The sequence below is a fragment of the Capsicum annuum genome, chromosome 7, assembly GCF_002878395.1.
Source record: "Capsicum annuum cultivar UCD-10X-F1 chromosome 7, UCD10Xv1.1, whole genome shotgun sequence".
Classification (NCBI taxonomy): domain Eukaryota; kingdom Viridiplantae; phylum Streptophyta; class Magnoliopsida; order Solanales; family Solanaceae; genus Capsicum; species Capsicum annuum.
This window is the reverse complement of record NC_061117.1, coordinates 191516306-191529683: the sequence shown is the minus strand read 5'-3', so window position 1 is coordinate 191529683 and position 13378 is coordinate 191516306. Positions and strand designations below refer to the sequence as shown.

At 33.5% G+C, this 13378-nt stretch overlaps 1 long non-coding RNA gene across 2 annotated transcripts; it reads right to left on the bottom strand.

Annotated features, from left to right (window-relative positions):
* Positions 1-1051: 1051 nt before the first annotated feature.
* On the bottom strand, positions 1052-5068 carry LOC124885225. Of its 2 annotated transcripts, XR_007043056.1 has the most exons (5): positions 4669-5067; positions 4364-4403; positions 3229-3295; positions 1948-2411; positions 1052-1875 (listed from the first exon to the last, which is right to left on the bottom strand). It is a non-coding gene; the product is annotated as an uncharacterized LOC124885225 (long non-coding RNA). The 2 variants fall into 2 exon arrangements; XR_007043055.1 differs by having other exon boundaries at positions 1948-3295; positions 4669-5068.
* Positions 5069-13378: the final 8310 nt, after the last annotated feature.

Genomic DNA, 13378 nt, shown 5'->3' with positions numbered 1-13378 from the left:
CATAAAACTATAAAATAACCATGATGTACTATGCATGAGCTTGGTATATGGCTCTAATATTAGTTTGGATTTTTCGGGGTATTACACATCATTATGTACATCCTCACTTGGTTCATCTCTTGGTCGTTTAGGCCCCCCGCTAGACTGTTCATGTCTAGTTTTATATGCATAAATATGTTCAAAGAATTCAGCATTATCTGATTCAATTACCATATTTTTATTGATATCCAGATGTTCAGATATATGATCCAAAAACCAATATTCTTTACTACTTTTAGCATATCCTATGAACACGCAGTCCACCGTCTTAGGTCCTATCTTTACCATTTTAGGCATAGGAACTTGGACCTTCTCTAGACACCCCCACATTTTGAAATATTTCAAGTTGGGTTTCCTTCCTTTCCATTTTTCTTATGGAATTAATTGTGTCTTACTATGGGGTACTCTATTGAGTATTCGGTTAGCTATAAGGATAGCTTCCCCCAATAATTTTTGTAGTAAACTTGAACTAAGTAAGGCATTTATTATTTCCTTCAAGGTTCGTTTTTTCTTTTGCAATTCCATTAGATTGAGGTGAATACGGGTCTGTATTTAGATAGATAATTTTATTCTCTATAGATATTTCCGTAAAGGGAGATTCATATTCTCTGCCCCTATCACTTCTTACAGTTTTGATCTTTTTCTCTAGCTGATTTTCAACTTTTGTTTTATATTGCCTAAACGCATCTATTGCTTTATCCTTACTGTTTTGGAAATAGACATAATAATACCTAGTGCAATCGTCAATAAACGTTATAAAATACTTTTCCCCACCATGAGATGGTGTTGACTTCATATCACAAATGTTAGTGTGTATTAAGTCTAAGGGATTGGAATTCCTTTCAATGGACTTATATGGATGTTTAGCATACTTTGATTCCACACACGTTTGATATTTTTATTTATTGCACTCTTAGTTTGGAAAAACTTCTAAATTAATTAGTTTTTGCAAAGTTTTGTAATTCACATATCCTAACCATTCATGCCATAATTCATTAGAATCAAGCAAGTAAGAAGAAACTAAACTTTTATTGATTTCAACTTCATTACATTTATTTTGAATAGGCCCTTAGTGAGGTAGCCTTTCCCTACATACACTTCTACTTTACTAAGTACAATTTTTCTAGAAACAAATACACATTTTAATCCATTTTTGTCTAGAAGTGATACAGAAATCAAGTTCTTCCGTAACTCCAATACATACAAGACATTGTTCAAAGTCAACACTTTGCCTGATGTTATTTTTAGGCAGACTTTTTCCTATTCCTTCAACTTTTGCAGTTGCGAAGTTGGCCATATATATCCTCTCTTTGCCTTGAGCCAGAGAAAAAACAACAAACAACTCCTTATTTGCAAAAATGTGTCAGGTGGCACCAGAATCCATCCATCATTCTCGAGGATTTCCCACCAAGTTACATTCAGACAGCATGGCACATAGATCATCCATTTCTTTCTTGGATTCAGCCATATTTGCTTGGTCCTTCTTTTTCCTTTTCTTTAAGGGATGACAATCCATTGACTTGTGGCCAATCTTTCCACAATTAAAGCATTTTCCCTTGAACTTCTTCTTAGGTTGATTGCTTTCATGTCCATCTTTCTATCGCTTTTTTTGAATTTTTTTGGTCGTCTTCTACAATGTTTGCTCCATTCATTGCAAAATTTCCTCTTGACCTTCTTTTCGCAGCTTTTTTGTGTTCTTCAATGTGCAATCTCACTATAAGATCCTCAACTGTCATCTCTTTTCGCTTATATTTCAAGTAGTTCTTGAAGTCCTTCCACATAGGTGGTAACTTCTCTATTATTGTCGTGACTTAAAACTCTCGTTCACAACCAAACCTACAATAAAGTTTATGTGAACGTCAAGAATATTTTTAATATGTTCAACTAAGTTATTCATCAAAGTCATACCTTCACAGAAGATATCGTGGATCATAACTCGTAGTTCTGGGACTTGAGATACAACAGACTTGCTGTCAATCATTTTAAACTCAAGAAATCTTGCAACGAAGAACTTCTTGGTTCTAACATCCTCAGATTTGTATTTTCTTTTTAGTGCAGCCCATAATTCTTTTGCCATCTACATTTCACTATACACATTGTACAGCTCATCTTAGAGGCCATTTAGAATGCAATTCCTGCATAGAAAATTGAAGTATTTTCACGCCTCCATAACGACAAATTTCCTTGGGCACCTCTAGAGCTTCTTCAAATATGAATCTTTGATGACATAGAGTTGTAAGGTAGAAGAACATCTTCTTTTGCCACCTTTTGAAATCAACACCCGTGAATTTTTTGGGTTTCTCCGCTGGTGACATTGCTTGTGGAGCACTCATACGACTCGTTCCACAGTCGTTGCAGCATCATTCACTTGACTGTTAGAAGTCATTTTTTTGTCACAACAAGACAGTAAATTTAGTATATCGAATTACTACTTATAAAGTTGTAACAATTTTAAACACCCCTTGTTTCTAGTTTAATGATGACATTTTTATGACATTCAATCGACAATTCAATGATTTTTAACTTATGATGAAGATTTTATTTCTTCAAAGCACTAGTTAAGTTCAAACGGAGTAGAAAGCTTAAATCTTTAATCTCCATAAATCAAGCAACACAGATTCTGAAAATAACTTATTTTCTTAAGATTGTTGTTTTACGGGTACACAAGAATCTGTGTTTAGACACAACAACTTCAACAAAAGTTCAAGTATAAAATAAGAACACTTATGAATTTATGCAACACCTTCAACAGAAAATCAAAATGACCTTTCAAAGAAGTCTGTTTTCAGAAAATTAGATGAAACAGAAAAAAGACCAAGTCCCTTGACTTTACAGAGTGTTCTTAAGAAAATAATTTCCCTCAAGTACCCGAGGTTGCAGAATTTTCCTTCCAAGATAAAATGGCCTAATAATCTGATTGTAGTGGTACCTCAAATGATCAGATTATCTTTAAACTCACTCAACAATTAGATGATTACACAGAGTATTTCGGAAAGCAAGAAGTTTTCTAATGCAAAAAAATATCTGTGTCCAAACCAGTGGAAAAATGCAGGTTTATATAGTCATTAGGTGCCCCTTTCAAAAGGTGGCAATGGTTCATCGGAAAGGTGTATCCTTTCTGAACAGTCATGTCTGTTCATCAGAAAGTGTGTCTTTTCTGAACAGCCACAACCATCCAAACAGTCATACCTTTTCTCAAAATAATGTGTGTTTTACTCACAGAGTTGTGTCTCTTCGAGCAGCCGCAACATCATTTCTGCATGCAAAAGTATTCACGTTAATGGAGGTTCAAAAACTACAAACAAACTAGTTGCATTTTTTTCCTTTATTTTTTTAGACTGTTCAAATAAATTTTATCCAAAATGATAGATTTCATCGATCAATCATTTGACAAATCCAAATCCAAATCTGAAGTTAAAGCCGAAGTCGAAGTCGAGTCGAGCGAGCAACAACGATGGCGCGAGGAACCTCTTGGTTCTTACCTCATTTACCATGTGGTGTAAGTGTTCCTGAATATAAACACTTGAAATTTTCCTTCTCCCACCAATGCGGAAGAATTTGTAAACTTTCCCATTTTGAGTACTCTTTCCATTTTGAATGTTATCTCAATTTTTCCCTCCACTTGGTTCTTTCCATTTTCCATTCACACGTTAATATTGAACCCAACATATTACCCAAAGTTCCATTCTACACATATGCAAGGGCCAATACGGAGATTAAGATAAAGTCCAACTTATTTATTAGTTTAATGAATTTAACCGGTGTTTAGAATATAATTAAATTATAAAAGTATATTCTCTCTAACAGCTTAAGCTTTTAGATAAGATGGGCATACACTTCAACAACCAAATCATACCTCCCCTCAAAATTAAACTGAAAAAGGAATTGAATGAATAAAAACAAAAAAGAGTTTTAAAACAATCCCTGTTCATGGATTTTAATAAAATATAAAGTTAAAAAGAGCCGAAACCATTTACTTTTCTAAGAGAAGGCTCATGCCTGTTCCAGAACATGTAAGTCTCAATAACATCTAAGCCTCCATATTTAGCCTTTTACGTAAGATCAGGTCACATCTTCAATTACTATTTCAGTCTAAAAGATTTTTAATTTAGGAGACAAGAAAAGAAATAATGGTAACAAATATTACTGTTAGATATTTCGGGTCATGAGCTATTTGAACTGATCCGATCCGACCCGTCTTTGTTTTTTTCAATTTTTTTGAAAAAAATAAGAAGAAAGAATCCTACTTATTTGAAAAAATAAGAAGAAAGAATCCTACTTGTTTGAACTTTTGGGGAACAGTTACAAAGAAAACTGCTCTTACCTTATATATTTCAAATGCTTCTTCATCAGAAAATGGGCAACTGAAAAACAGAGACAACAAATTAATTATTATACAAAAACACCAAAAGATAATTAGTCTATGATTATTATACTTTGATTTCACGAGATTCAAAGAAGACTTGGGCAGATTTTTTCGGTAGCAAAATCAACTTCTTCCGTTACAACATATCAAGGTACACATTAATTTTGCTCCGCATTATCTAACAATGGCATTAGAGCCAGACCATGTTTGCATGATAATTTCTTGTATTTTAAGTGTAAGAAATTCATGAAGCAATAACTTACCTATTACAAAGAACTCATAATCGAAGATAGATCGAAATTTTTGAACCCGATTTGAATCTAACATGCAGCCTTCTAATTGGAAGTCAGCGCTCTACAACTGCGCGACGGATCTGAATATAGATTTGTAATTTTTTTTTTGTTTCTTCAATTTTTTTTTTTGGATTTGTACTCTTATATTTCTCCTAATCTTTCATGAAAATTGTGTTAAAAGAAATTAACTGAAGATGTTCTTCAGTGTAAAGGAAAATGAGAAAGATTTATTTTTTTTGGATAGAAATTTTATGGACTTGTGTTCATGATCTTAATAAAGAGGAAGAGATAATAATTGTTAGAATGGAAACTTGCACTGTATTTTTGTGGGAAACGTTCACAGTATTTTTCTCTTTCCTTTATAATTAAAATATTCCTTCTCTCTAATATATTTATAAGATTGATAAGTTTTTTTTTATGAAATGATAAATCTATAAAAAAAAAAAAACCAGTTAGCCCTTATATTTTTTGGGGAAAGGTGATAAAACAGTACTCTACAGTTTAAATTTTTTATTGATTTTTTTGGTGAATTTCAATAATTTTGTAAAAAAAGGATTTGTTTGAGTTTTTTAACAAAATCATTAACATGATCTTATTTTAAAGTGGAGTTGTGTAACCACTTGAATCATTTATTTAACATGTTTATGATTTAAATAATTGGTTAAAATTGATTATGATATATTTTTTGATTTAATTAGTCTCAATTTTTATGAACAAATTTTGCCTTTTACGATAAATTGTGCCATATAAGGTCACATTGAGTGGTCCCACCATTCTTATTATTTCTTGGTTCCTGTTTCAGACATGTCTGAACGGGGAAAACTCGAATCACTTCAAGTGAAAGTTCTGAATGTCGAACAAAGAGACAAGGTGAAAGAGCATGTCGTCAAAGGATGTATTATCGAGGTCATGAGATCATACGAAATAGTGTCCCCAAAATGATACAAATTTGTTATGAAATGAGAGGTCTATACAAAGGGAAAAAGAGAAGAAGCTAAAAGAATTCAAGTCTTTTAAGATATCCCCTAGTATGACAGTTGCTAGTTTTATACAGTTGTTTGAATTAAAATGTGTATAACAAGAAAACTATGTAGAAATCTCAGATTTGAAAGCTTTACCTATTTTAGAAAATTCTCTCTGTGATCCTTGGGGCGAGCGATTAATTAATGTTTACCATGAGATTTGGCCTAGCGAGCCCTTTTTAGTGTATATAAGTCATCTTAAATATTTTTGGGATGACTTTTATCTTTAAATTGACTTGTAAGTTGAAATTCTTTATTAGCTTTATATTAAAAATATATTGAGTTATTTCTCTCTTTCCGTATGAATTTTATTCATTTATTTGAGTTTAGAATGACTTAATTGAAAGCTATCATTCTAATACACATTAAGAAATTAATTTCTAATTTTGGTCAAGAATTTAATTCGTAGAGGATGTTGGTTCTTAACTGTCCTTTGATTTTACACGAAACATGAAACCTCTATGTGAAATGATTTACTTGAACGTGTAACTTGTATGCATAATTGAGAAAACAATTGCGCGATTGTCTCTTAATAACAAATATGACATTAAAAAGTATAATTGTCGACTTCAATGAAGGAGAAAAATTAAATGGCAACAATTACGACATTTGAAGTCGTAAAATATGGTATATGCCGAAAGAGAAAAATGTTCCTGAAGGTATTAACCATGTCTTATATCTACCAGAAGAGAGTAATATTGCACAACACAGAAGATAACTTGAATCTTATAAGGTTTGGAACAAGGCTAATTCCATTACATATGGAATCATTGTGAGTTTCGTGGTTGATGACCTCATTCATGAGTGTGAGAAATTTCCTACTGCTAATGCTATCCAGGCACAGTTATGAGGAACATATGGGAGTAATTCTGTCACCCGCCCCAGACAACTGACTACTAAGTTTGACACTTACAAGAAGTGTCATGATTAGAACATCAAACAACACCTTAGGGAGATATCTAATATAATAGCTCAGCTTAAAGTGTTGTTCATGTTCTCTCGGATGAGCAGCAGCTTCAGGAAGTGATCCGATCTCTTCCCAACAGTTGGGTACACTTGAAGGTCTGTTTAACCCACAATGATAGCATCAAAACTTTTTCCAATGTTGTCCGTAATGTTGAACCTGTAAATGAGTGGCTTGTAGCTGCTAAAGTCGCTTCTAATACCTTTATGGCAGAATCAAGTGTAATGAAGTCTTCAGGTTTCAAGCACAAGAAAAATTAAAAAAGAACGTGAAGGATAAAGATACCGAAGAAGGACCCTTTGAGAAAAACAACAAGCCAAATTCCAAGAAGGGTAAAAGGTTTTTCAAAAAGAAAGACAAAAGCAAGATGAAATGCTACAATTAATAAGTTTTTGGCCATTTTGCTCATAAATGTCCTAATCAGAAAAAGGTCACATTTCTAAATGCATCTCTAAGTGCTATATATGTTTCTATCACTTTTTTATTAACTAAATCTTATCCTACATAGATTTTAGACTCAGGAGCCATCGACCATTTAGGTTGAGATCGAGAAGTATTTATGTAGTTTCTTCGAGTTTCACCTAGACCAAGGTGGAGTTATGTAGGAAATAATGTAAACCTTGAAGCCAAAAGGATTGACACTTTCAAAGTAGAATTTCGTGAAGTCGGTCTTTGATGTTGCATGACATCCTATGTTCTCCATAAATTAGACAAAATTTAGCATCTGTGTCTGTTCTTTTAGATGTTGGTTTTCATTTGTTTTTTAGTCGTAATAGTATAAGAATAACTCTAGGTAATATTTTTTTATGGTTTTGGACATCATTATGATCGCTTTATTGTTTTAAATTGTAATCCTTCAACTTATGACTATTATGTTGATCGCTGTGTAATGTCATGTTATTCTAGTAATAGTGATGTTGATATACTTACATGGCATGCTAGATTGGGGCACATAGGTAAAGATCGAATGAATAGATTGGCAAAGGAAAGATATCTAAGCTCTTTCTCCAAAATTGAAATGCCAACTTGTAAATATTGTCTTGCCAAAAAGATTACACGTAAACCATTTGGGAAGGCTAAAAGAGCTAAATTCCCATTGCAATTAATCCATTATGATAGCTATGGTCCAATAAATGTGAGGTCAAGGTCTGGTGCTTTATATTTCATTATATTTATTGATGATTTCCTGCGCTTTGGTTATGTCTATTTTATATCTCATAAATCAAAACACTTGAATGCTTCAAAAGATATATGAATGAAGTTGAGAGTCAATTAGACAAATACGGCATTAAGAACAGATAGAGGTCATGAATATTTATCAAAACAGTTTGAAGAACTGTGTTTTGAAAAAGGCATTATCAGACAATTAACTACTCCTTATACACCTCAATAAAATGGTGTAGCTAAAAGAAGGAATATAACTTTGTTGTATACGACAAGGTCCATGATGGTGTAGGTAAATTTACCAATCTTTTTCTGGGGAGATGCGTTATTAACTGCGGCCTATATATTAAACAAAGTGCCTTATAGTTCAATATCTTCTACTCTTTATGAACTGGTAATAAACCAAACTTTGATGATCTACGACCTTGGGGTTGTGTTGTATATATTAAGGATCGTTTTGATAAGTTTGGAAAACTAAGTCCAAAAGTAAAGAAATGTATGTTTATAAGATACCCAGAACACTCCAAAGGGCATATGTTCATCAGTGTATTTGAAGATGGAAGTACTACTGAGATTGAATTACGAGATGTCACATTCCTAGAAAATGATTTGTCCAATATGGGTGAAATAAAGGAAAATGAGCCTCTTTAAAAAATGTTGAATTCAGATGATCAAACAATATTGTCGAACATGCTTGATAATTCAATAGATCAAGAAATGATTCTTGGTCCTAGTGGGAGTTGTGAATCCCAAAATCCTATTGAGTAATATGAACTTCAATTATGTAAGAGTACTAGAAAAGGTGTACCCAAGCGATCTTATGAGATTGAAGATTATGTTTTCCTGGTATCTCCAACAGAATTGGATGAACCTAATTCTGTGATTGAGGATATATCGAGTCCAAAAAAAGATGGATGGATAAAAGCGATGAAAGAAGAATTAGAATCCATGAAAACCAATAAAGTATGGATCTAGTTGTCCTACCTTTTGTCCATAAAGCTATTAGGAACAAATATACCCTCAAAGTTAAAGGCACAAATTATGATTGTGGTAAAAGATTTTAGTCAATAAGCTGGAATAGATTATGAGGAAACTTTTTCTTCGGTTGTGAAATTTACCTCAATTCGCTTGCTTCTGGCTATAGTTGCATGTTTAGATTTAGAATTACACCAAATAGACATGAAGACCACTTTTCTCAATGGAGAACTAAATGAGGAAATCTACATGGAACAACCTATAGGTATTGTTGTTAAAGGCCAAGATAAGAAGGTTTTTAAATTAAACAGATCAATATATGGCTTAAAGTAGTCTTCAAGGTAGTGGCACCTGAGATTTCATAAGGAAGTGATTTCATTTGATTTCACTATGATCGATGAAGACCATTGCATCTATGTAAAAAATTCCAATGAAAAGTTTGTGGTTTTTTTGCTTTATGCGGATGATATTTTATTAGATGGAAATAATTTCGAGTATGTGAAAAATGTTAAATCATGGCATTCAAAGTCATTTGACATGAAAGATATGGGTGAAGCAGACTATATATTGGGTGTTAAAATTCAAAGAGACTGTTCCAAGAAAATTGTAGACTGTTCTAAGAAAATTATAAGTCTATCTCAAAAGACATACATAATGTAATTTTTAAAACATTTTTGAATGAATAGTTGCAAATCCATGGATACTCCAATAGCAAGAGGTGAAGCTTTAGCCTTGAAATGTGTCCAAATACTAAAAAAGAAAAAGAAGACATGTCTCGAGTACCATATTCTAGTGCAGTTGGGAGTTTGATGTATGTTATAATGTGTACTCGCCGAGACCTTTATTATGTCGTAGGTTTGGTTAGCAGGTATCAATACAATCCTGAAAGAGATCATTGAAAAACATTAAAGATAATTTTTCAATACCTAAAGGGTATTGTTGATTATTCACCATGCTATAGTGGATCCAATTTTTCCATAAGAGGTTATACAGATGTTGATTGGGCTGGTGACCGATATGATAGAAAATCAACCTCAGGTTATGACTTCTTACTAAATGATAGTGCAATTTCATGGAAAAGTAAGAAACAAACTTGCACAGCCCCGTCAACTATGAAATCCAAATATGTAGCTTGTGCTTCTGCTGTACAAGAAGCTGTTTGGTTGAAGAGTTTCTTTGAGCATTTGACCATTGCAAAGAATTTCAAGGTTCCCATGATTTTATATTGTTATAGTCAAGAGACTATTGCATATACGAAGGATCCTAAATATTACAGCAAGACCAAGCACATTGACATTACGTATAATTTTGTAAGATACATAGTAGCAAGTGGAGAAATAAATTTACAACACATTGCTACACTAGAAATGATAGTTGATCCCTTTAGAAAAGCGGTATCGAGAGACTTATTTGAGAAACATGTTATGGCTTTAGGATTACGTAGGATATTATTATGTTTCTATATTGTAGGATGACTTGATTGTAATTATTATCAATATAAGAGTCTAGAATTTATGCTCAATCTCATATGCATGTGCAAATGTGTTTTATTGATATATTATATCGAACAAGTTGCGAGATCAGCTCTCTCACACGAGCAATCATCTCTTACGTTGAGAAACGTAACTTATTTTGTAAAGCCAAATATGAGTTTCTTTAGAAATATGTATTTGAGGATTATTAAAAAAAGAAACTCAGGTTAGACATTTAGAAATGTCTAGATCTAGATCTATACGATGTTGACTGATAAAAAATATTGAGATACATGCACCAATATTGAAATGCCCTAATTTTTTTCTGAACCAGAATGCTACACGGTGCCTATGACCCCGAAGGACCACAAGCTAACCCATGATTGATATCTGTACCTATACACTACATAATATACATGAAGAATGCAGAAAATATGAACAATAGGCCATAAGGTTCAACTAAATAAAGAATATGTCAATACATAACATCCATGTGGGGTAATGAATACCCAAAACAACTGAATCTAAAACAAAATTGAATACAAATCTGAACTAAATCTGAAAGCCTCTAAGTACTATCTGAATAAGGAGATGAAGGAAAATTTCTACAATTAACTCCGTAAAACTAAAAGATAACTGAGATAATAAATGAATCAAATCATCTTGTCCTCAAATGAAGAGGACTAACTCTAACTCTGTATACTGGAATGCTACTGCTACTGCAGATCAGGAGCCTGTGTCTTTGGACCTATGGTGTAACATAAAAAGAAAGCATCATAGTGTAAATACATCAGTACATGGGGATGCACTGAGTATATGAGTGAGGTAGGCTAAATGCAAAAGGGTTTACTTGCATGGGCAATGCGAACTGACTGACTGATATGAACGTGAGAGTGCAAACATGTATGCATAGTAATTGATATCATGAATGCGTGATAGCTAAATCTATACGCTAATACATGGTTTACTAATAACTAATCATGATTGATACTATAGTTCTAATTACATGGGTGATTGTATCTGACAGTCCTGAATCTGATGGAACTATTTAAGTTCTATACTGTAAATCAATTGACTGTATCTGACAGTCCTGATATACTAAAATCTGAATAATTATCTGAGTTCTTTTACTGAGACTGATGCTGAAACTGTGGGAGGTAGTTGTTTAACCGACATGCCCTATATGTGCAATTATGGCTAAGATGGGGTCTAATATCTGCCCTAACTGGAAGGGTGTCAATACCGCGCCACTGGTAAGGACAACGTGTGAGTAACCCTCATATTATAGGTAACTCTAGTGAGAACGGTTGGAATCCTCATATAACAGGTTAAGCCACCTCTCTACCCTTTTATAACAGGCTGTAATGTCTCAACCTATGCTGGCTATATAGTTTTGGAATGCAAGGATGACTGGTAAGAATCACACCTTCATATAACAGGTGAATTCCCATCCTTGGGTTCACTCGGCGCTAAGTCCTACTCCTATCTGAAGAGACTGAACATGATTTAACTGACTGTACATGAACTGAACTTACTGAATTTCCATTGAATGATGGAATACTACTATATCTAATAACTGGCTGAGATCATAAGGTTTTCCTGAGTCACATGACAGATTGATTTCTATTGAATCATGGCTTGATTTCAGATATCATGAAACATAACATGGCTCTAGGCACACAATTATATTTGTTGGGTATGAATACCCCCAGGACTCAATAGAAGGAAACTGACACACACATGACTGACTTGATCACAAGATTGGAGTTCACAATTCATAATATCATAACTTGGGGAATTTCATGAAGTACATGATTTTCGTACATTTTGTACATAAGTAGGATTTGCAAGTAAGCATAGCATAATCTCGTAAGGCTAGTTCATGAACAATTCAACAACATTTATGCGGCACACTATCAACATGAAAGTCATTGGAACATAGGGGCATATCATGAATTCTTTACTTAGTCACAATTTATCTATATTGCATGATTTCTAGTTCCTTAGGCATTTTATTAAACACCTTGCATGTACTCTTTTAAGGCATAGGTATATTTATCAATTCAACCATCTTAATCCATCCAAAATTTGTGAGTTTCAACTAACCTATTCACATGATTCATGAAAACAAATCAAGATACAACCTTGAATCCAAACAATAATCATAAACATGAATAGAGTCATAACTCAACAAGGAAATCACAATTTATAATTTAAAACAAGATTCTTGAGCTCCATGGATGAAAGGGACCCATGGATGAACACTACGCATACCTCAGTGATTGAATCTTGATAGAGATTTAATGTTTCTGAAGGTTCTTGAAGAATTCTTTAGGCTTGCTCTTGAGGAGATGATCTTGAGAGGAAACCCTAATGTTGTGGTTGAGAGTGTATAAGAGAGTTTTTTGAGATGTTTAACTAAAGAGAATGGAAGATAATACGCTCCTTGAGGGTTATAAGTTGTGGGAAGTAAAGGAAAAAGACCAAAATACCCTTACTAAAACATTCCTCAATTTCTGGGAAAAAATAGCTGACGACATTTGTGACAAGTCGTCAAGCTAGTGATAAGCCGTCATGAATTATAGTCACAAAAGGGTAAAATCTTGATTTTTTGGTTAAGGTTGACGACATTGGTGATAGGCCATCACGGGCGTGACTGCTTATCACAAAATTTCATCACTGGGGTGAAAATATGCCCAGGGGTGACGACACTGGTGATAGGCCGTCACGGGCATGACAGCCTATCACGAATGTCGTCACTGAGTTTCCCAGTCTGACATGCCGGAGTAAAATGGGAATAACTCCTTGCTTCGATATCGGATTTAGGTTAAATTGATATCGTTGGAAAGATAATTCAATTATCTATATTTTGGTGGGTCATCATCTCAGAGATTCATTGCATAACAAGAGATATTATTATTTGAAGCTGTCTATACCAATATCCTTCTCAAGAATTGAATCGGTAAGGAAATATTTTGGATTCGTCTATTAGCTAGGAAACTTTTGAGGCCTTAATATGCATCAACCTTGATAATAGAACTACCAAAGAACTATAATTTATTACTCATGAGTTTGAATCATGA